The 23,990-nt window shown below is 37.5% G+C and overlaps 1 protein-coding gene across 3 annotated transcripts in view; it reads left to right on the top strand.

Moving 5' to 3' along the window:
* LOC121728857 (CD151 antigen-like) overlaps positions 1-23,990 on the top strand; it is a 213,450-nt gene that overhangs the window by 106,722 nt on the left and 82,738 nt on the right. Inside the window, exon 1 of one of the 3 annotated variants that reach the window (XM_042117166.1) lies at positions 11,050-11,175. The exons of the other annotated variants lie outside the window; for them this stretch is intronic. The gene's annotated coding sequence lies outside the window, so the exon portion shown is untranslated. Of the gene's footprint in view, positions 1-11,049; positions 11,176-23,990 lie in introns of those variants that run through there. 3 annotated transcript variants of the gene reach the window in all.

Genomic DNA, 23,990 nt, shown 5'->3' with positions numbered 1-23,990 from the left:
GGCGAAAACTTTTCTCACTTGAATAATTAATTATGAATAACACAAAAAGTTCTTGCTTTTAACCTCATAAGAGTTTTATGCTCGTAATCAAAATTTGTCGGTAAAGTATGTTTATACTTTGAAAACTTTGACTTTGTTTAATCCGTTAGAAAAAAAATTAAAGGTATTGATATTTTATTTTGATATTTATATTGATGTTCAACATCGTAAGAAGGGCAAATAAGAAGACGTGTTAAAGAATTTTTTTAACTGACCCAAGTAAAAATATATATTTTCGTAACTGAAATTGATTTGTATCCGTACGAATATTAAAATTAAGAGATCTTTGTTTCCTGATTCATTATTGGAAATACGATCGACGCCATCCAAATGAAAACAATGGCCGGTTTTCGTTAATTTAAACATGTTAAGGGGATTGATCCTCGTAAATGAGAATGTATCTTTTATAACCGTCCCCGCGCCCGACCGAATGAAAAGGAAATAATACACATCAAGCGGGAATGAATCTTTTTTTTTCGCGCCCACCCCATCGTGTGGGGTGTCTTGGATAGTTTTTTTTAAATATTATGGGCATTTATAGATCATTTTCTCATTTAGGGATCCATTTGTGAAATATTAAGTTTTAAAGTAGAAATAATCGTTAGTCCAGTGCCCCCCCCCTTCTGCCAGCTAAACGATTATTTTTGGAAATGTGATAAAAATCACGGGAACAACTTATGAAGTCAAGTTATTGAGTAATAGTCGATCAACTAAAAAAATGTATTCGGCGAAGTATAAAGGATCTTTTCGTTCAAATTCCTATGAACTGAGATGATGTTGTTAGTAGTGTGAAACACGTTATAAATGTACATTCACTGACCATACAAAAATTTTCAAAAACCAGCGGTACTACGGAACCCTATATTGCGCGTGACCCAACACGCACTTGGCCGGTTTTTTAACTTTTGTATGGACAATTTCATGACAATGGGGCGCTTGCCAATACAAGTCACAAAAAGAAATTGCTCTTTCAGTGCTGCTACTTTCACAGTTACACACCCTAACGTATTATCACCTTGTTTTGTTACAGCCTGTGTAATGATATAGCGTTATACCACAGAATAGATAATAGTACAAGTAGTTATACTAAAGCGCTTTATCACGCCCCTTTCATTAACCTATGCGCAAACCTATAAATTATTAATATCATACTTATTCTATATTATACTTCTGTGATATTACGGTAGGTATACGGTCTGTTAACTAATAAACCAATATGAATTGTTGGAGAAGTACCAGTCCATACAATATTAAAAATGCGAAAGTCTGTCTGTCTGTCTGTTACCTCTTCACGCCCAAACCGTTGAACACTTTCGCATTTATAATATTAGTATGGAGTATGGAATTATGGATATGGATATGGATATAGGGTCAGACGGCGGGTAGCGAGTGTGACTGTGAGTGACTTACACCAGAGACCAGATATGTCTCTAATTACACAATGAATCAGGAATTTTTTTGTCCTAATTTCCAGTCGGAATTATTAACTAAAGCCTAAGAAATGCAATATTGGAGTAAACATTGCCTCGTTGTGTAACCGTAAACCGACATATTTGTGGCTCCCTGAGGTTTATGAGTAATTGGCGCCATGCGAGCAATTAATTCCACCCATTAACAGCTAAAAGGGATTTTATTACACAATTAAGAAAGTCAAAAAGTCACCCTTTGAGTGTGAACCCAGCCCGGAACAAAAAACAGACTCCCGAATTCTGTTTCACAGTGCCAATCAAATGACAAAAAGTCTGCCAAGTACGAGTCGGACTCGTGCACAAAAGATTCCGTATCTTTGTAGAGCAAAAATATGCTAAAAATTGAGTTTTTTGTATAAGAGCCTTAAATATAAATTTTATTTAATATTATTGTTAATTATTAAAGTACATACACATATTTTAATTAATGATTTTATGAAAATCAAGCGCCTACCTGTTGCCATTATTGATATCAAGCAAAAAAGGCTAAAAATCACGTTGTTTTATGGGAGGCCCCTTAAATATTCATTTTTATTTATTTTTAGTGTTTGCTATTATAGCGGAAACAAAAATACACAATCTGTGATAATCTCAGAAGTTTAGCTATAGTGGTTCCTGAGACAGACAGACAGGCAGACGGACAGACAACGAAGTCGTAGAAATAGGGTGCCGTTTTTACCTTTCGGGTACGGAACTCTAAGGGCACTTGAAATGAAAAAATGTGTAATTCTATAAAATAAATTGGCTCGAGCTTCGATATTGCTTTCACCAGAATTTATTTAATTTATTCTTTATTACAAATTCTTTATACAATTATTTTATTGCCAATTTTTGTGTCGATAGCCGATTTCTTAAAACCATGACAATTAAGCAAGAGTTATTCTTAAAATGCCCAGCGCAATGTAGCATCGAATAAATTGATTCATAAAAGGCCCATTCACGGCAGGACTGCACGGCAGTCCTGCAATGAATGGGCCTCACTGATTGGTTCACACTCGGTGTTTCCGGTCGGCAACACCGAGTGCGAACCAATCAGTGAGGCCCATTCACGGCAGGACTACCGTGCAGTCCTGCCGTGAATGGGCCCTTATAGGTAGATGGCGGATCTACGTCATTTGGTCAAGTTCTGTCACCTGGGTTTGACAATGCGACCAAATTGCCTAGGTCAATTAAAAAAATGTCAATAGCTATTTGCCTGAAGGAATGAATCAACTGAAGGATACAGCTAGCCCAGCCCAGCAGTCGGGATATGCAACTTATAAGGGGGTGACAGACGTCCGAGTAAGTATACGCGGACTTATGGCTCGACGATCTTAATCGCCTGTGTGTCAGCAAAGAGCCGCGAGCCGCGAGCCGCGAGCCTGGGGGCATGGTAATCCGGTATGAGCGATTCTCGAGTAAGGTCGCGAACTTAAAACCTGCGTACTTTAAGTTCGTACGTCTATCAGGCACTTAAACAGTTCTTTGTTGCTCCGACCTTAGAACCGCTGCAGGCGTTATAAAACTTTATAAAGCTTCTCAGTTCTTACAGACGAACGGCACTCGTGCCGTTTGTCTGATTAAGCTTTAAAAAATGTACAAGGTGTAACAAAACTAAGTGATAATACTTTAGGGTGTATACGTGTTCCTCGAAGAGAGTTAACTGTTTCACAGCGCAGAAAGATCCATTTTTTTTTTTCACTTTTGTATGGGGAAACTCGTGACGCGGGTCGCTTACCCATACAAAAGTGAGAAAAAGGTCTTTCTGCGCTGCTACTTTTACAGTGAACTCTCTACAAGGAACACATGCACACCTTAAAGTATTATCACTTACTTTTGTTACACCATGTATATTTAATAATTATCAAAATATAGCTACGAGATTCCTGACAACATTGAGTATCAACACAAGGACACAGTAAAGCCAGTAAACAGTAGCAAACAGAACTTGAAACTTTTACAAAGAGTTAAGGCTATTAGTCGAAGCTCGCTGGCACAGGTCAGGTTTTAATTAGCGATCTCTAGCGCCATCGCCGACGGCCTTTGATTCTAAGAATTGGACCGACTTATTGTCGCTTCCCATTTAATTAACTGTATTGGACGTTAATCCCTAAGGCTGTACCGGCTGGCACAGAAATCACTATTTTATTATTAAAATAAAATCTGTCTAATAAAGCAAAGTTAAACAATCATTTTGTTTTGTAGCACCCTCGGTGTAAATTATATGTGTTTTATATAGAATTCTGAAAGTAGCAGCGCTGACAGAGTTTTTTTTTCACAATTTTGATGAAATGTGACATTGTTATACTCGTAAAGTAGACCGCGAAGGAAGGAACACAGGATATTATTGACGCAGAATAAAGAAAAATAATAGTTTTTTAATAGGTATAGGGACAATTGACAAACGAGCAGACCAACTTTGCTCATTGCGCAGCTAGCGTCGTAATGATATCGGAAGTCGGAACTTGGAAGCATTTTATATTTGTGACTAACTGTGAGCTGTGTTTCACATGCCGCTTTAAGGCCCTCCTCCTACGGAGATGCCACAATTTACCGTTTTTAGAGTCTTTAACTCATAATTTGAAAGCTACAAAATTATAATAAAAATACAGTAATAATCACCAGCATCTAAACATTCCTTTCTCTGTTATTAATTTCCTAATTTTGGTTTATTATACTCATGATATCAGCGTCCAAAGTAATACCAATTTATTTAAATTCAAGCATACATTTAGTATCTCTTTAGTATTTACAAATTACGTTTATTTGAAACACACGTGTTGCTTCTATAGTCACCCGCTGCCAACCGGCATCTTTAGCCCGGCCGCACACTGTCCGAAATTTCTGATCAGAAACAGTTGAACGTTTTGTACTGAGTCGAGTGAGCTCGAACTCGCCGGAAGGATATTTCGGATGGTGTGCGGGGTGGCGGTCCGGCGAAATTCAACTTTTTCTGATCAGAATTCGGACAATGTGCGGCCGGGCTTAATCTCGTTCGCAACTCCCAAGTGTAATAAGGCCCTAAACTACTCAACGAATAGTAATTTCTATTTGAGCAATAGAGTTTCAGTGCGAAGGCTTGAACTTTGGAAGTTTGTACTCATGCGAAGGCACTACGACCTAATTTAAAGTTTTAATTTTTGTTTTCTTTACAGTTCTTTTAAATTCTCAAGAGGACAGGTCACTACAGTCTACAGCCTAATTTAAACTTTAAATGGGTATAAATTTTCTTTACGGCTATTTTAAATTCCCCAAACTTAGCCCTACGCGACGTAACCGAGCGGCGCGGAAATGTATTCCATTCCTCGCGGAAAGCGACCGCGACAAACAAAATTCAAAGAAAATGCTACTTTATTATTGAGGCTATAGGTTTCATTTTCTACCGATATGCCGCCACTGCTTTGAAGTGGCTTAGAGCAAAATGAAACGTAATGCTGATTTATGGAGTAGAAAACAGCGGTAGCATAGGTCGCTAGACCCATGCAATGTCGGTAGAAAATGAAATCTAAAGGCTAGTTCATAAAGTGGCATTTTGTTTCAGCTTTGTCGGTCGCAGTCGCTTGCCGTGAGCATCGGAGATGCTATGTAGAGTCAGCCGCATAAGCCGGCCTCAAGCCGACGCAAACAAAATATCTCACATCGCGCTTATGTCTTAACCCAAGAGCCGGCGACAGCCACACTTTTGCTACTGAACCTAAAGGGCCTAAATTATGAGACTAGGGTTACACCGTCAGTCTGGCATCAGTTCCATTAGTCTGATCAAGACTGACGGGATCTGACGGGAATGATCGCGTAACCGTGTGATTGACGGACTAATATTTTTTATTATGCACTTTCCGGCCATTATTCTGAAGTCAGTCTGAGATTGATTCTCTGAACTGATGCCAGACTGACCGTGTAACCCTAGTCATAGCCTTTAAGGTGATCTGGAAATGAGAATCAACTGTCATGAGTGTCCAGCAGTGGTAAACGAGATTCTTTCAGTTATTTCAAGGAAAATAAGATAAAGAAATTGAACTTTATGCTCGGTAGGTAGTGTATTGATAAATAAAGATGCCGCCCATAGTGGGGATTATATTAAGGAATGGTCGCCCGGTCAGAGCGAGCTTCACTTCTTCATCATCCACCGGCCGGAGTGGTAGTGTTCTGCGAGGCCAATCAGCGTTGGTCGGGCGCATCCACGCGAATTCGCGTGAATTAAAAAACGCCTTTTTTAATTCTCAGAAGTAATAAAGTGCGTAAACGCTTTGGAGTTAAGGTTGAACTTGTTATGTTCAGTTTTAATAATTTTAATAATTTGTTGACATTGTATATATAATTTTAAGTTACAACATTGTAAACCTTATTTTAAAAGATTAATTTTTTCTCACTTTTTTTGGTAAAAAAGTGGGCCCCGTGCGAGTTTCTTACGCCGGTTCTTCTCGCCGGGTTAGTTCCCGAACCGGTGGTAGGCATCATGTAGACGTTCAGAGAATATTTGCAAAAAATTATTCTGAATAAAAAAGTTTGAGTTTGAGTTTGCTTCGATGCGCTTCGACTCTGCGCTAGTATAAATTGACCCTAAGTATAACTATATATTGGTTTTTGAGATACAGCTTGGAAACGGGCAGACTGACATCAAAGTCTTCGCAATAGGGTTTCGTGTTTACTCTTCGATTACGGAACCCTAAAACAGTATCGAAATAATGCAGAATGATCATTCAAAATCATCCATTTTGTGAAACAAGCTGTAAATCGCACCGCCATTAATCCATATTCTGTGTTTAATTTACTCGCCCTACAACTTGTAGTTCGACTGCTCCTAGGTAGACTATCGTAAGCCACAAAATGGCAAAATTTGTTTTATTGCGAAAATGCATATATTTAAGTTAGATCTATTAGGATCTTCAAGAAAAAATATTAAATTCGAACTACAACTGCCTTTTTCTAAACGTAAACTGTAGTATGTTTCAAACGCCTCCGACGTTATTTATCGTTAGTCCCTTAGCAATAGTCTACGCGGAGTAATACGGGAGCAGATACCCGAATTTACACATCGTATTTATCAGTAGCGATTGTCTACGCCGGATGAACTCTAACGTAAACTATAGTTTGTACCACTTACAATAGTTTAAATTGGAACTTCTTTCGAAAAATATATATCAAGTGTAACTTACGATTTTTTTCGTTGGAATTTTAGTAATGATAAATATCGTATGATAAATATACAATATTCTACTACGGTAACTATTATTTTTTATTTATTGTATCTATATCTTACTACATTCTAAGTCGTACTATTCATTAACATACGATATTTTACCGATCTATTATTTTTAAAGCAACTATTATTTTTGAAATTAGGAGCAAACAAGCAAACGGGTCACCTGATGGAAAGCAACTACCGTCACCCATGGACACTCGCAATGCCAGAAGAGTTGCAAATATGTTTTCAGGTTGTATTGGTCTGGAAATACTGCCGGTGGCAGTTTGTTTCAGTTTTATTGTTAAAGAATCATCAAGGTGATGAGGATGGTATATTTTCCCGTGGAACATGGCGAAATGTTGCAGGAGTTGCGATTACGAACAATAATTCTTCGGAGCACCTCCCATTAATACAGCAGCTGATAGAAGATGTAGAGCGAAGCCACATTTGAGGGTAATGCCAAGGGGTCTAGCTTGTTTGAAACACTATGGCTGTCTACAATCCAAGCTATCCTTCGTTGATTACTATCCAGAGGAAATAGTTGGTAATAGTTGGCTTTGTCGCCCGTGCCCATAAGAACAGTATTCCACGTGAAGCCGAATTTTCGCCTTGTGTACTATCTCGCTCTGTAAAGAATACTACACTTATTTAAGGCTAACTTGGCTTTAGTCATTTATCGCCCGAGAACGGAACATTTTTGGGGATGATAAGTATCTCATGATCTTTCCCGGGATTCAAGGTATCCCCATACCAACGATCAGAAAAATTGGTTTAGCGGTTTGGACGTGAGGTGGTAACATACGCATACACAGATAGACAAACATACTTTTACATTCATATAGTGTAAAAGTATACATGTATATTGTATACTTCTATAATAATATCAGTATGGATATAGATTGTACTTGGTTTATGTTTCATGATTTCTTTTTTTGGTCAGGAAACTTTCAGGAACTAGTATAGTATCCCAAATGATCCTCTTCATATAGTCATATTCCTCATGTCAGAGGGTCGTGACTTCTCCTTTCTATGACTTTCCTCCTAATGATGTTACGCCAGCTTTTCTTTCCTATTTTTCGCCACTCAAAGAGCTTCGTTTTTTTTAATTGATTTTTTGGACTCATTAATTGGGATGTGGATTTAATAGGAGCAGTCTCAATCGTTAGTCCTAACGATTGGGACTGCGACCCGAGGTCTTTCTCCCTCAGTCTCGCCAGTGACTATTTTAAAATTATCTCCTTTCTTTCTGGCTATGTGTCCATAGTATTGTAAGATATATTGAGGCAGATGGTAGAGAGCCTTGTTTTTATGTTTAGTTTAGCCAGGACGGAAGCATTAGTTCTGAAAGAAGTCCATAAAATTTGGCGCATTTTCCTTATCGAAGGTATCCTATGTTGTGTCTGCGGCTTATAGAATTCAGAGTCCATGTCTTGGATCCGTAAAGGAATATGGAAAATACTAAAGTATGAACAAGTTTCGTTTTATTTTTTAAGAAATCCTTTTGTCACGCCAGGTTTTACGCATTTGAGATTTAGCACTCTTAGCCATCCCAATTCTTCTACGGATATCTTGTTCACAGGAGCCATTTTTCGTAATAGTAGACTCAACAGGCCTTCAGAACAATCCGCAACATGAAATAATATACCTATTACCTAGCAATGGTTTGCGATTTTCTAGATGATGCCCACAACATCTAACGCAAAAAATTCATTTGTTTTGCGAAGGCCGTATATTTTACCGGTATAGAAAGTATCCTATGTCCTTTTCCAGGACTCCCAAGTATCTTCGTACCAAATTTTAGGAAATCAAACGATTGTCCTCGTTTGGGTGTAAAGAAGTAACGGCAGAGACACATTTTCGCATTATATTAGTATTGAAGTATAGATTACGATGAATACTTATCTCATATTTTAAGCTATACATCATATCATATAGATTTTTAAGAATGTTAGAAACTTCCATTATTTCAAAGAGCAGACCTTTTTTACAATTGATGCTTTGCAAGCCAACTTAACTGATTACATACTATATTTTAGCACTTTTTGCACATCATTAGTATAAATCGTGTCAATGACCTGCTTCTAAAATTTTAAACACACTTTTAAAGGTAAACATATATTTTTTTGAAACGATAATTTATAACAATTCATTTTCTCAAACATACTATAAATTCGAATTTGGTTATTCCGCTGTAAATGAATATATGTCTTACATACAGCACAAAAACGTTAAGAAGTCCCCTGTATAGTATGGTAAGTAAACGTTACTATATTTTACCAAGAAAAAATTTCAACGTAAACTGTCGTTAGTGTTAGTTGCAATAATTTTCGTTGTAGATTTTCCAAAGAATAATATCGCAACAACAATTTCAGCTAAACCAAACATATAATATAGTATTTTGTTGCATAAGTTAATACCTAACACTATTGTTGTTGCTCATGCCAAATTACATAACAATCGGTTGAAAAATGAAGTCGTGGTTCAAATTTGCAACTTCAAACGCTCCTCCTGTAAAGTTGTCTTTTTGATGTTACGATAGTCTACCTAGGAGCAGTCGAGTTGTAGGCTACAAGAGTACACAGATTCTACATGCTCCATCGAAGGTTATGTTCTTTCAGATCTGGATACCTCCTAAAGTAACCGCGACAGAAACTCCATAGTTGCAGGTCGTTCTTACCTCTATAATAGTCATATACAGGAAAACTTTCAGCTTTTATAAAATGAGTAAAGTCTGGCTGTCGCTGGCTCTTTTGGTATGTGTTGCCTCGACGACTTTACTTCGATTTGTGATGTTGTAACACCAAACACCAGTCGCCTCTGAAATAGCGCAAAAGTAAACTTCATTTCAACATAATATAATATATTTTACAAACTTAAACACGATTCTTAGAATATCAAAATAATAATAACTATCGGCCGACTCGGTATCGTTGCAATATGCGCACTTCCATACACCTTCATACTGATCAAGAGCCTAACTAAACTATCAGCCGATTAAAAGTCTGCAGTCCGAGTGAGTGAGTTTACCGAAGGCCCAATCCCCTACCCTATTCCCTTCCCTACCCTCCCCTATTCCCTTCCCTATCCATCCCTACCCTCCCCTATTACCCTATTCCCTCTTAAAAGGCCGGCAACGCACCTGCAGCTCTTTTGATGCTGCGAGTGTCCATGGGCGACGGAAGTTGCTTTCCATCAGGTGACCCGTTTGCTCGTTTGCCCCCCTATTTTATTAAAAAAAAAAGTCTGCAGAAGCTCTTTTAAGGAGTCAGCACACTAAGACGGGCCGTGCCGGGGCTTAGCGTGCCGGGGCTCATCGCATAAATCCGCCTCCATACAATATATATGGAAGCGGATGCGCGTATCGCACACTGTGTCGGGGCACAGCGGATTTCCGCTTCCATACAAATTGTATGGAGGCGGATTTTTACGATGAGCCCCGGCACGCTGAGCCCCGGCACGGCCCGGCTCAGTGTGCTTACTCCTGTAATGCTCCTGAAAGAGAACGAGATGTTGTTAGCCCCGAGCTAATGATCTCGCAGAAACCGTCCACTTTACTAAGGCATATAAAACGGCTAATTTCCATGGAGTAGCCCGTGGACCGTGGTTTAAATTTCTTTTAAGTTTTATAAGTTTAGTTCAGTTCCATTGTCTTCAAATCTTTCAGCTTTCAGATAGAGATATAGGCTAGATAATAATATTAACCATCAGTATTACTGCCATTATAGAAACTTACTTGAAATAGTTATGGTTAAATTCTGTTTTGGGCACAAAGTCAAATTAATTAGATTCCGTAAATAAATAATTAATACTCAATTAATCCACACTATACCAATGCGAAAGTCTGTCTTTTACCCCTTCACGCCCAATCCGCTGAACCGATTTTGCTGAAATTTGGCATGGAGATACTTTACCAGGTAAAGGACATAGCATACTTTTTATGCCGGAAAATGTACGGTTCCCGCGCGGTAACAGAATTTTGATGCGACTGAGCTACGGGCGTCGTCTAGATTTCTATAACTCGATATCATGACCTTGTATTCATTGTTATACTTTGATCGTTAATTCCGCTATTAATGTTATACATTGCTGCAGCTCTGTGGTGGGCGTAGTTAGCTGCGGCTTCTAGGCGGCAATGTATTAGTTTTGTATGAATAATAATCTGTTAGATACGGAGGAGCCAGGAGGTCAGGCGATAGGTCAGTTTGTCAGTCAGTATGTCACCACTGTTTACATTGCAGTCGCGTATTTTATGTTTGTTTGATTATGTTGATTATAAAATATAGATTTTTAAAATATAAGTAAATACATAGTTTAGTGTTTTTTTTTTTTTTTGTATTATATTCATAACATTTAAAGTAAAACGTTTTTACGTAAATAAGTATAATATTTTATGTGTAACAAAAATTGTAGTTTGTACTTTTGAACTCAAGCAAAATATTGTTGTTCTGATGTGAAGTGGAATATGTGAAGTGGATATCTCTTTTTTATGTCCTGACTCCTCATGTAAGTAACTTTTAGAACTACAACGTACCTAATAATTATGAACGTTAAACGTGTGTTAATTTTTTTTTTTTATTTATTTATTTAAGGTCGCTTTTGTTGTTAAAATTTTGTTAGTCTCACAAACTCGAGAAAGTCTGAATCGATTTGGCTAACTTTAGTCTTGAAATGTTCGTGAAAGTCCAGGGAAGGTTTATATTAGAAGGAAAGTGATACGAAGTTTACCGGGTCATCTAGTTAAAATATTTAAAAAAATGTTATTTAGTACAACATTTTTATCGTTCTATCATATTATGTGATCGAAGGTTCTATCAGAAAAATAGGTCAGACAATTTGCGTAAAATTATATTTATCAGGATTCAGAACCGCTTTTTTAATAATAAATGAACGCTCACTCGTGGTCTGATATACCTCTACTGTTTTATTATAATCGATACAGTAATTTCATAGCTTATCCAATGTAAACAAAAAAACAATAAAATAACTAAATAACTAATATATTCTCTAAATTAAATAGAAGTTTAATAGATTTATAGATTTTTAACTCCTATCCTATGTCCTTTCCCGGGACTCAAGTATCTTTATACCAAATTTTATAAAAATTGGTTTAGTGGTTTAAGAGTGACTAGGTAACAGAGTACAGACAGACACACTTTGGCATTCATAATATTAGTATGGATAGTATGAATGAGATAACATAAGCAAAAATGTTTGTTGACCTTCGATACATAATTTGACCTAGAATGAGTTGTTGAATATTTAAGTTTAGGCTTACTCGTGCATGTTAAGGTCGTTTATTAAGACTGTGATGAGTAGGTAACAATACTTATTTACTAGCTGACGCCCGCAACAATAAAAATAAACCAATGTCCTTTCCCGATTTTCTAAAAATGATTCCTATCGATTTATCGCCCCCGAAACCCCCTATATACTAAACTTCATTAAAATCGTTGGAGCCGATTCCGAGAATCCAATTATATATTATATTATAAGAGTTGCTCGTTTAAAAATATAAGATATCAGATCAGATATTATTAAATCTAACTTAAGACTTGATGCTTAAATCTTATATTACTTAATAATTATCTTACGTTTTTATTCTTTATTACCAAAATGAAAAATAAATAGGTACTTAAATTACTTTTAAATCTTAAGTGGTTTAATTTTTTATGATAAATGATAGATTATACGCTTTTTCTTTGATTTTAAATTAAACATTAATGTTGTAAATTATGCAAAATGCTGCTCTAACGTCCTAGCAATATAGCTTACATTTCCCTGCCATAATGTGAGTCGGGGTTGGCATCGAGTCGGTGTAGTTTGCGATGACCTTAAAACTGTTTCTACGTGGGTTCAACGTCTAGTAATAATTGATCCCGGGTACCTAGAAGAGAAATTTATATACTGCGTCTGCCCTAAAAGTAAATAAGTTCGAACTTTATTAAATAAAAGTAACTACTAAAACACTAAAGTGAAATCAGAGAGAAAACTAATTCCATGCTGAGATCTCGCGTTCGACCGCAAGTACCAACCAAGTCCGTTCAGCATGGGCGTACCGAGGGGGGGCAGAGGGGGCAGCTGCCCCCCCCCCCCCCCCCTGGAGCATGTTGACGTCCCTACTAAGTATATTATCTAGTACTTTCATCTTTAAATTAAAAATAATGAAACGAATTTTTGCCATTTGTTTGCAATACAATATTTTTACAACTAAAAATTATTAATTTTTTATTCTTTATAAACACCTTGCTTATAAAAAATCTGATTTGCCCTCCCCTGGCCCAGAATCTGCGTAATTTGCCCCCCCCTGGCCCAGAACCTGGGTAATTTGCCCCTCCCCCTGGCCCAGAACCTGGGTACGCCCATGCCGTTCAGTAATATCTTACCTCGGAGTTTCTAGAATAGTGATCGTTATGTGGTTGAAATAAAGATTACGTAAATGGTAATACGAGTACAAGGCAAAATAACGTTAAACCTAACTGCAAACCTTACAGCAGCTCACAGCCTTAATATCGTTTTCAAATTAACATTTTATATTCGTAATATAAATTTTAACCAAATCCTAAGCCCTAACCCAACAGACATCGTGAATAATAAAGCACATTAGGTAATCTCACTCACAGACCACAGTATGTTCTGGGGCCGTACCACGAAACAGTTTTGAGACTCTAACAATCGAACGAAAATGCCGCGTCCTACCCTCTAACAAACGTAAAATTACGTTCTTAGAGCACGTAAGTAAGAGTAACGTCCAAGCAATGTCAGACGCCTCTACGTCGCTGCAAAACACTGTTTTTCTTAAAGTTAAAGTTAAAACAGCGCTTGCAGCGTCGTCTTCCGACGCTCGAGAAAATAATACGACCGTTGCCGAAAAATTACGAAAATTTCTATGCGCATTATCACTTTGTGAGCACCATAAAGTTAATATACCTAACGGAATAGAGCAACAATCTCGAGCTGTCAAACGTAACAAAATTTTGGTTACGTTACGGTTTTCATCCGTGTGAAAAATATGTGTACGTAATATACACTTACACAAGCATGATTGAACATTAATTCTATGAAATAAAATTGTCAACGTAAGGCATGTGCCGACTGGACGTCAAAAAAAGAATGATGCTGTACATGTATCACACGTCTATTTTTACCACGCAGTGTTACTGATAGTGACATCTCTCTTGCTCAGGCCTTTGCTTCTCTATTTCGCTAGGCTTATTAACTTTATGGTGAGCACTGTAAGCCGCGATTGACAATTAAGTGTCAGATGTTGTCAATCGCGGCTTTGTATAGAAAATGACAAGTTTTTGACAGGGAGTCAATGACCGCTACCGCCATGTTTCGCCGAGTACAGTATAGTAGCGCCAGCAACAGTCTTGCGCCAGTTTGCTAGGCAATCGTAAAGATGCATTTTTGTATGGTCGTGCACAAAACTTTGACCTTATACCAAAGGATCTACCGATTACTGAATAATGTTAACTTTGATATTAAAATATATTTTTCATTAAGAATATACCTGTGGCTAGAACGTGCAATAATTTCTATTTAAAATACGCTTTGTTACGTTTTAAAATAAGACCTATTATAATCCAATAAATAGCTTGATGCTAAAATAAATGATGTTTTGTACAAACTTACTAGCTGTGACTTGAGAGTAATGAAAATACAGCAGTCCCTATGAACATCTAAATAATGGTTATTACATACCATAAACCAGATAACTACAGTATTAAAAGGAGATTTGGCAATCTTTCAATGGATCGTATGATTGAATTTGATCCGGAATATGTTGCGAATAATATTAACTGAACTCCACGAAATGGAGGTTAGGTTAGAAAGCGGCTTTTTATTAGCGAATTATAACATTTTAAATTTAATAAAATACACGCAGAGACTGCCGCGGTAAATCTATTGCATAGCATTTTTATCAACTTATCCAATTATGATTCGTGAACGTCAAACACCGTACCGAAATCTGTCGAACTTAAACGACGTTAGACGATGCATGGCTTTCAACGCCGCACCGCTGTGCCGGTAGGAGTGAGGGTGTTAAGAGGATACAACAGCGGCTAGAGAAATGAAAAAAAAGTACGTGTAATATCTATAGCTGTCTCCCTTACCTCAAGCGTATACCGCAGAACGCGATAGAGACAACTGCAGAAAATCCAGAAAATCAACGATTCTTTGTCCCCTGATTCCTTCTCCAAAACTTAACCGATTTAAGTACTTTTTTCATTAAAGATTAAAAAAAGGCTTGAGCTGTGTTCCTATGTTTTGCTTTTTTTGTATAATCTAGCCAAATCTGTTTTCTGGACGTTTGAACACAGTGGAAAATCTGGCCATTTTTTTGGGTTTTTGAACGTTCATATCTTATTTAATAATTAAATTATGAAAAAAAAGAAAACATAGGGACATTGTATTAGTGGCCGTAGATATTCAGGAAAAAAATTATAACTCTACTAGCATTATCCAGGGAGGAAACAGGGGACAACGTTTGTATGGAAAAAAGGGCGGTGTGGAATCCTCTTAAGCTTATATTCGTTATGGAATTTCTTCCACGAAATAGGAAGGTTTTTTTTTATGAAATAAGGCGGCAAACGAGCAAACGGGTCACCTCATGGAAAGCAACTTCCGTTTCCCATGGACACTCGCAGCATCAGAAGAGCTGCAGGTGCGTTGCCGGCCTTTGAAGAGGGAATAGGGTAATAGGGGAGGGTAGGGATGGGAAGGGAAGGGAATAGGGGAGGGTAGGAAAGGGAATAGGGTAGGGGATTGGGCCTCAGGTAAACTCACTCACTCGGCGAAACACAGCGCAAGCGCTGTTTCACGCCGGTTTTCTGTGAGAACGTGGTATTTCTCCGCTCGATCCGGCCCATTCGTGCCGAAGCATGGCTCTCCCACGCATAAATATAGAGACTAACTTGGGAACTTGGGAGGATATCAAGGGAGTAGGATTGCTGATGACGATGGAAAGAATATGGATAGGGTAAGGGAAATAGGTGTTGTTATACATTCAGAATAGGGTATAATAACAGTGCTTATTTATCGCCGAACTCCCTATTCGTGAACGTTGTTTTAATATTATATAACCGCTTCTGATCTCGCATGATATAACCATTCGACTAAAAGGCAATTTTTTATGGTGTTATACGAATGAATTGACACAGACATATTGTTTGTGACATTCAGACTTCAGTCGTATGTATATTAGAAGTACCTACATACATTTTGTATACGACTACCTTTTAGAAAGATCGCGATACATTATTCATCTCAGTAAGTGATACTTCGTTCTCCGAAGAAGCGGGTTTCTTCCTGCTCCGTGACCTCTATTGTCGAATATAATATGCCAATTGCATTCAAATCCTTAGTATAAAGCTTTATATTCTAAGTAGTGAAGGTTATATATTTTGTAACTACTTACATGAAGCCCAAAACTTCGTACGCGCTTAGGAATTAATAATTTGTCGCGAAACCATACATTTTTACCGACTTCCGAAAGGAGGAGGTTATACGTTCGGCTGTATGTATCTTTTTTGTTTTTGTTTGTATGTTCAATGTTAACTCAGCCGTTTGTGATCCGATTTTCAAAATTATTTTTGTGTTGTATAGGGTTTAACTCGAATTTGGTACCATGTTCACAAAAATGGTGATCTGATGATGGGATCCTGAAGGAATCGAGGGGACTCCTTAAAATTTGTATGGAAACATATAGTGATTTCAATTTTTTCTGAAGCACTCGAGGTAAATGCTACCAAAAAGTAAGATTTCGCACCAGGTTATATCCTGCATCCGAAGGTACCCAACAGAACTTTTGAATCCTTATAGATACAGGTTCGGGGATTTCGGCGTTATTTTAACAACTGAAAGCATAAGCCAACACATACATTTATTTGATCATCATCATCAAAATCATAATTATGCCATGGGTCATCACATTATGACCCAATTATTGATGCTTTTCGTGATATTTTGCATGGAAGCAGATGTTTTTGATGATTATTTCGCTGTTTGTGGACCGATTTTCAAAATTCTTGCGTTGTTGTATAGGGTATAATCTTTAGAAATTTATCAAAAGACTCAGTGGTTATTTAATACTATTTTTAGTTCATATTATTATTGTTTTTACCTTGGAAGTCGGTTTTAATTTTTTGTTAAAAATAATTAAGTCAATGAATGACGATTAACCTCGTGCACTTTTACTGAGATAATACATACTAATATTATAAAAAAGTTTGTCTGTCTGTTACCTCTTCGCGCCGAAACAGTCGAAACCGATTTTGCTGTTTCTTAAGAAGATACTTTTTATCCCGGAAAATGTACGGTTCCGCGCGATAAACGAATTTTGGCGCAACGGAGTTGCGGGCGTCATCTAGTGAGTTACTAGTTAGTGACACGTGTTTTGTCATCAATATTTTCCTAAACAAGACAACAGATTTGAACCCACGACCTCTGCATAATGAGGCAGCCGTGAGCCGTTTGACAGACATTGTAATTTATAATTTATAGCATCACAAAATTTCACACCTTGACATTTCTACTAAGGACTTCCGAGCAAGGGTCATTGCAACGTGACGATGCAATGCGATGCCTTAAAAAACTAAACTTTATTATAACACCAGAACTTTTATATATATATACGGCGAAACACAGCGCTTGCGCTGTGTTTCCGGTTTTCTGTGAGAACTTGGTATTTATCCGGTCGAGCCGGCCCATTCGTGCCGAAGCAAGGCTCTCCCACGTATAATATATTACTGCAATTGTCACCGCTATAAGTTACATAGTAATTATTTAGTATGTATTTAGTAATCTGTGCTAGAGGCAGCTCCAAAACAGCATATACACTGTAAACCATATTGGTTTACTGTATATTATTCTTAATTGCACCTTTTACAACGTCTGTCAATATTCTGATATTATTATGATTAATTTACTGTCTGTGCTAGTGGCGTCCTCTGAAGGAGTGAGCACACTGAGACGGGCCGTGCCGGGGCTCATCGCCAAAATCCGCCTCCATACAATTTGTATGGAAGCGGATGCGCATATCGCACACTGTGTCGGGGCGCAGCGGATTTCCGCTTCCTTACAAATGTGTTCCTTACAAAAGGCTTATATGCCATACAAATGTCCTTAATCCGGACTTCGTTTAACATTATATATATTATTATATATACTCGTATTTTTATTTAAGGTCAGTGTAACTAACAAGATTTAATTAATGTAAACATTAAAATATCTATATAGAAATACAGAAATCAACAATGAATATTTGCAGACTAATTTGAATTTGATACTATAATGATCTGGATCATAGACTTAATATATACTGTGGATAGAGATATATTTTGGAGCTTGCAATAGTTAACTATTTACTAATATTGACGGCATTGGAAGTCTATTAATTATTCGTGAATTGTATCATCATTATTGTTAGTAAAACGAATATTATGGCATCAAAATAATGAGGAATCAGTTCGAATCCCGCGACGGAACATTAAAAAGTTTTCAATGTTCCTGAGTCATGGATGTGTATTAAATATTATGTAGTTAGTTCTTGACATGGGAGAGCCAGGCTTCGGCACAAATGGGCCGGCTCGACCGGAGAAATACCACGGGGTCACAGAAAACCGGCGTGAACGCGCTTAAAAGGCCGGCAACGCACCTGCAGCTCTTCTGATGCTGCGAGTGTCCATAGTCGACGGAAGTTGCTTTCCATCAGGTGACCCGTTTGTCCGTTTGCCCCCTCATTTCATTAAAAAAAAAGTTATATTCTATTAAGAAATCTTAAATAATGTACTTATAGTATAAAAGTATTAAATATATTTCCGTTTTTGGTAACAGATCGGAGGTCAAACTGACAAGTGTGAATTGTCCATAATTATTAATATTATATATCTATATATAATATTAGTATGGATTATTTATCTATATTATATATATATATATATATATATATATATATATATATATATATATATATATATATATATATATATATATATATATATATATATATATATATATATATATATATAATAATATATATATATATATATATATATATATATATATATATATATTTTTTTTTTTTTTATTTTTTTTTTTTTTTTTTTGATAGAATGTCGCACAAGTAGAGTAGATCTCGCTTTGAAATGTCTGGTTCGCGTGAATCTCCCTTCCCACACGAAGACATAAACATAAATATACCTACGTAAACTTTTGTACTTATGTTTATTTCGAGTGCTAACAAAATATGCGCTGCAGAGACTAAGTGGGATGTTAAAAGTGTAGAACTAGTTAGCAGGTGTCAAAGTTAATTATAGAAGTGTCAGAGTTAACCTTGTTCAGAGCAGGTTGAGGAGTTCGCGACGGCTCTATTGTTACGGCATTTCAAAGCTATTCTTAGTCGCCGCAAAATGTTGCTACGGTTGCAAAAACTCGTGTCTTTAACTTAACTTTATAGAGGTGTAATAAGTCGACGGCTGCTTGGGTTACGTAGTAAATATTTAGTAATCTGTAATCAGATCACGGTATGTCCTTGGCTTAGCTAAAAGGTACGTTAGAAATCATTAAATATTGAACAAATGAAATAAATTTTAGTCTCATTCACAAGGCGCGTTCAGAAACGATACGTATATTTTCCGTTTACGTTGTCATGACAATCTTCGGTACAATTTCGCACGTTCGGCGAATCTATACTTACTATTTTAAATGCGAAAGTCTGGTTACCTCTTTACGACCACAGCGCTGAACCGATTTTGCTTAAATTTGGTGTGATAGATACTTTAAGTCCCCGGAAAGGACAATAGGATACTTTTTATTCCGGTTAAATTGTGCCGTTCTCGCGCGATTTATGAGTTTTAGTGCGACGAAGTTGCAGGCGTCGTATAGTAAATTATGAAACAGAAAAAGTATTGTTGTCTCTAAGCCATTTCCCATAACAAATGGATAGAAATGGGGGGAAAATAAGGTCTTCATCGATCGTAATAATAGCCAATGATGATGATATAGCTCTCGACTCACGCCATTCGCAGATAAGTGTTACCCTGGTGACAGTAAATCACATGCAAATTGCGACAGCGCTGGTGCGGAGCGGGTAGGGGCGGGCGGGGGCGGACGAAATTCAGTAATTATGCGTTTACTGCCAGTGGCTGTTATAACCCCGCTGCTGGTCTAATAACAATAAGAGCTCCCGCAGACATTCAGGCGACAATTTAGTCGACCAACCAATCGTTGGTAAGTAAATCATAAATGTATGAAATTGCCGTTGCGCACTCTTCATTTAGTTTATTCTATGTAAACCAGGCTAGGCCTTTTCTTCATCACGCAGGGGAAACTCTTTATGGGTGCCCGGGTTTGGGGATGGGCCTCAGTTAAGATAAAGCATCTCGGGGGTATGTGGGACTGGCCGACGAGACGCGCCAAGCAGGCTAGGCCTGCTTATAACTGCCTATAAGCCAAATAGATGATACCTATTTCTCTCATTGCCCAGTCGAACGGATACTTGATGTAAACTTAAGATTTAGAGAGAACCGAGGCTTCGTTAATGGCTATTTAATGCATAGATAACCTTTCTATGCATTAAATAGCCATTATTTTTTACAATAAACTGATCAGCGTGCAAGCTAACCAAACTGGAAAACAACAGTTTTTTCAAAGTGGAAATCGAACCCCTTTCTTTGGAGTATCTAATCACGGATCACGTATTCCTTCAGGCTCTATAGATACACTGAACCACAGAATACATATTGGTTTAACAAACTGAACTGGTTTTAAAACTCAGGATGAACAAGCCTGCGCCCTTGCATACCGTTGTCGTTCAAGTTATGATTTACGGTCAGACTTACGATATTTCTTCTAACCGCATCTTAAAAATTCTTACAACATTATTTTGAATAAGGTTTTTGTTTCAAGACCAAGTCGTTCATTATTCGGGGGCTCGGAGGCGCCCTGATTGTTGCTGACTTGCATTTTTAAAGTATTTTTCGCTCGGTTTCACGAGAAAATTTCGTGATGCTGCCTTTTGAAATTATGAATTTTTTTACGGTAAATTTTATATTTTTTTGAAAACAGGTGACCTGAGGCCTGAGGGTAGCGGCTGTATAGTAAAGAATCAAAAAATCGGACGGACATTATTTATGTTCAACATGTAAACTATTTTAAAACTAGCTAGATGACGTCCGCAACTCCGTTGCACCAAAATTCGTCTATCGCGTGGAAACCGTACATTTTTCTGGGAGGAAAGTACCCTATGTCCTCCTAGCTCATAGAACATCTCCATGTCCAGCAAAATCGGTTCAGCGGTTTGGGCGTGAAGAGGTAACAGACATCCGCATTTATGATACTAGTATGGATAGATATTGAAAAAGTTATATTAAATTCCTATAGGTGTCAACGTGGCGTAAGTCTACGAAGGAATAATGTCCCAGAGATCGCTCTGGGAGCACGAAGGTGTATAAAAGGGTTCTACATACTATATACACTCATAATAATATATAGAACCCTCCTGAATATTGAAACGTGTTATTTCTGTGAAAGGCCCACATATAGAATCCCTAAAACGTTTTTTTCCAATCAATTTGCTATACTGGGTAATGTGACGCGTTGATTGAAAACGTAGATAATCAATCAAACAAATGTTGCACTCCCATCGCGCTGTTGACGCTTTACAAAACGTGAGAATAATAGATTTTTATTTTTATTTTGTGTTCAAATGAACATTTGAAAATACGTGATGAAACGAGGCTCGGGCCGCGGCACGCTCGGGCGAAGCAGCGCGTACGTTTGCCTCGGGAGAGGCACGTCTTGACCGACCGAGAATGTGCCTCATGAGGCTAACATTTTAGATCATTATGTTAAATATTTTCATGTTAGGTAAATACATTACGTATCCAATTGTATACAGAACTTAACCTAATATATTATTGTCAGCAACAAAAACTCGTGTAATCAAATTTGCAAAAGGGACTATTTGCCCTTGTCATATCGTGAAATGCTAATATCGACGGACGATTCGAAAAGTAGCGGCCAGATGTCCTGGGTCACCCGTCACTCCATAAAAAACATTGTATAGAACGACTATTTGAATATTTTTATACGAAACGAATATTATGTTATGTTGTATAGTTAGAAACATAAAAAAGTTTCTTCGAAACACTTGGACCTTGAAATTTTGCATGCTTAGAGATTTATTTTATTTAGATTTTGGCTGATGCTGTGTAAGTCAGGGACTCAGCAAATATCTGTTTTTCATACCCATTACACTACAGGTCTGTCTGCAGCAGATCACAGCGCACTCCTGAATCGCACCTTGTATTTTCTGAGATCGATCGTCGTGATTCGTCTTTCACCATTTCATTACAAATAATACTTCCCTGACTGACGAGCATTACACGCGAATGCTCGTCGGTCAGGGAAGTATTATTGTAATGTAATGCTGAAAGATGAATATATTATGTTACACGAATGCTCCCGATGAGGGAGCACTTTTAAATCTATACTAATATTATAAAGCGGCAGAGTTAGTTTGTTTGTTTGTTTGTTTGAACGCGCTAATCTCAGAAACTACTGGTCGGATTTCTTTTTCGGTCGGAGTTTTAGATAGCCCATTTATCGAGAAAGGCTATAGGCCATATTTTATCACGCTAATACTAATAGGAGCGAAGAAATAGAGGAAAATGTGGAAAAAACGGAGGAAATTATTTGAAAGGGCTTATATCTTACGTACTACTGGATTATTTTTTATGTTATTTGGCACAGATAAGAAGTAGACCACGTGAAGGATCATAGGCTATTTTTTGTGGAGTAATTTGTCTGTGAAATATCTAATTTACGCGGGCGAAGCCGCGCGGAACGTCTAGTCATTAATAAGTGGATCAAACCTAAATTATAATATTTTGACGAAATATGCCAATATGACGGGATATCTACGGGAAAAGACAGAAACAACTGTTTTATTACAAGAAAGTAAGTATACGGTTCCCGTGTGATTTTATTTTGCGCGTAGAAATTGCGGGAAACACCAAGTAGGTAGGTACGATATTATATTTGATTTAAAACGACATTGTGTCAATTTGTATTTCTTTTAACGCAAATAATTTTGAAGTGGCGATGCACGTCCATATTGTCGTAATTAAGTACAGGCCGAGAACGTTTCAATTTAAATGTAAATCGCTGCTATTATTTTAATACATATTTGACATTTGACGTATCTCCCTTGATCCGCGGCACGAGTTTTTATATTTCCCGAGCCAATTTCCCGGCAATCAGATGTTCAGAACACATTTTTTTCATTTTCAGATTCGGGTACCCATTAATTTTGATTCGACACCTAGAATTTTGCCCTCGTTGTTGTTAATCGAGCAAGGATAAATTTAACCTCAGTCCTCAACTAATTAATTTGTCCAAAAAAAAATGATTAATTGACTGATTGTTATCACTTACGTGGGCTGACTTATCTAAGGAATGAATTAGTCTGACGATTGAAACCTTAATAATCCTAGTAGTATCCTCGTTCACAAAGGGTTGTTAGGGTTAACAAGACCTACTCAAAACCATTTAGCTTTGGAAAAGGCGTCAGACAAGGCTGCATTCTGTCACCAATACTCTTTAACGCCTACGGAGAGTATATATTAAGGAAAGCCTGCGAGGGTTGGAAAGGAGGAGTCTCAATAGGTGGCACCATAATATCCAATCTTGGTTATGCAGATGACACCACGCTACTGGCCGCAAGTGCCCAAGAAATGGCAGAGCTTCTTGACAGAATGAGAAAGATAAGCTTAGAACTAGGCCTCAAGATTAACAACGCAAAAACCAAGCTAATGGTCGTTGATCGTACTGGAACATTAGATCTTGCAAGCTCGATTTTGAAATAGTCTCCGACTTTGTGTACCTGGGATCCAACATCAACAACACAGGATCATGCGAAAAGGAGATCAGAAGACGTATAGGTATGGCCAAAAATGCAATGTCGCAGCTCCAATAAATATGGAAAGATCGCAACATCTCCCGGAAGACAAAAATCAAACTTGTCCAGTCTTTAGGATTTTCCATATTTACCTACGGAGCGGAGACGTGGACTCTAAAGAAAGCGGATCGCGATCGAATTGACGCCTTCGGGATGTGGTGTTGGCGAAAAATGCTCCAAATACCATGGACCGCCTTTCGTACCAACGTCTCCATCCTTAGTGACTTAAAGATAAAAACAAGACTGTCATCAATCTGCCTACGTTTCGTAAGTTTTGGATTTCTTTGGTCACATCGCAAGAAAGGAGGCCATAACCTCGAACAGCTTGTGGTTACAGGCAAAGTTGACGGTCGCCGCC

This window comes from Aricia agestis, chromosome 7, assembly GCF_905147365.1.
Source record: "Aricia agestis chromosome 7, ilAriAges1.1, whole genome shotgun sequence".
Taxonomy (NCBI): Eukaryota; Metazoa; Arthropoda; class Insecta; order Lepidoptera; family Lycaenidae; genus Aricia; species Aricia agestis.
This window is presented reverse-complemented; position numbering and strand designations above follow the sequence as displayed.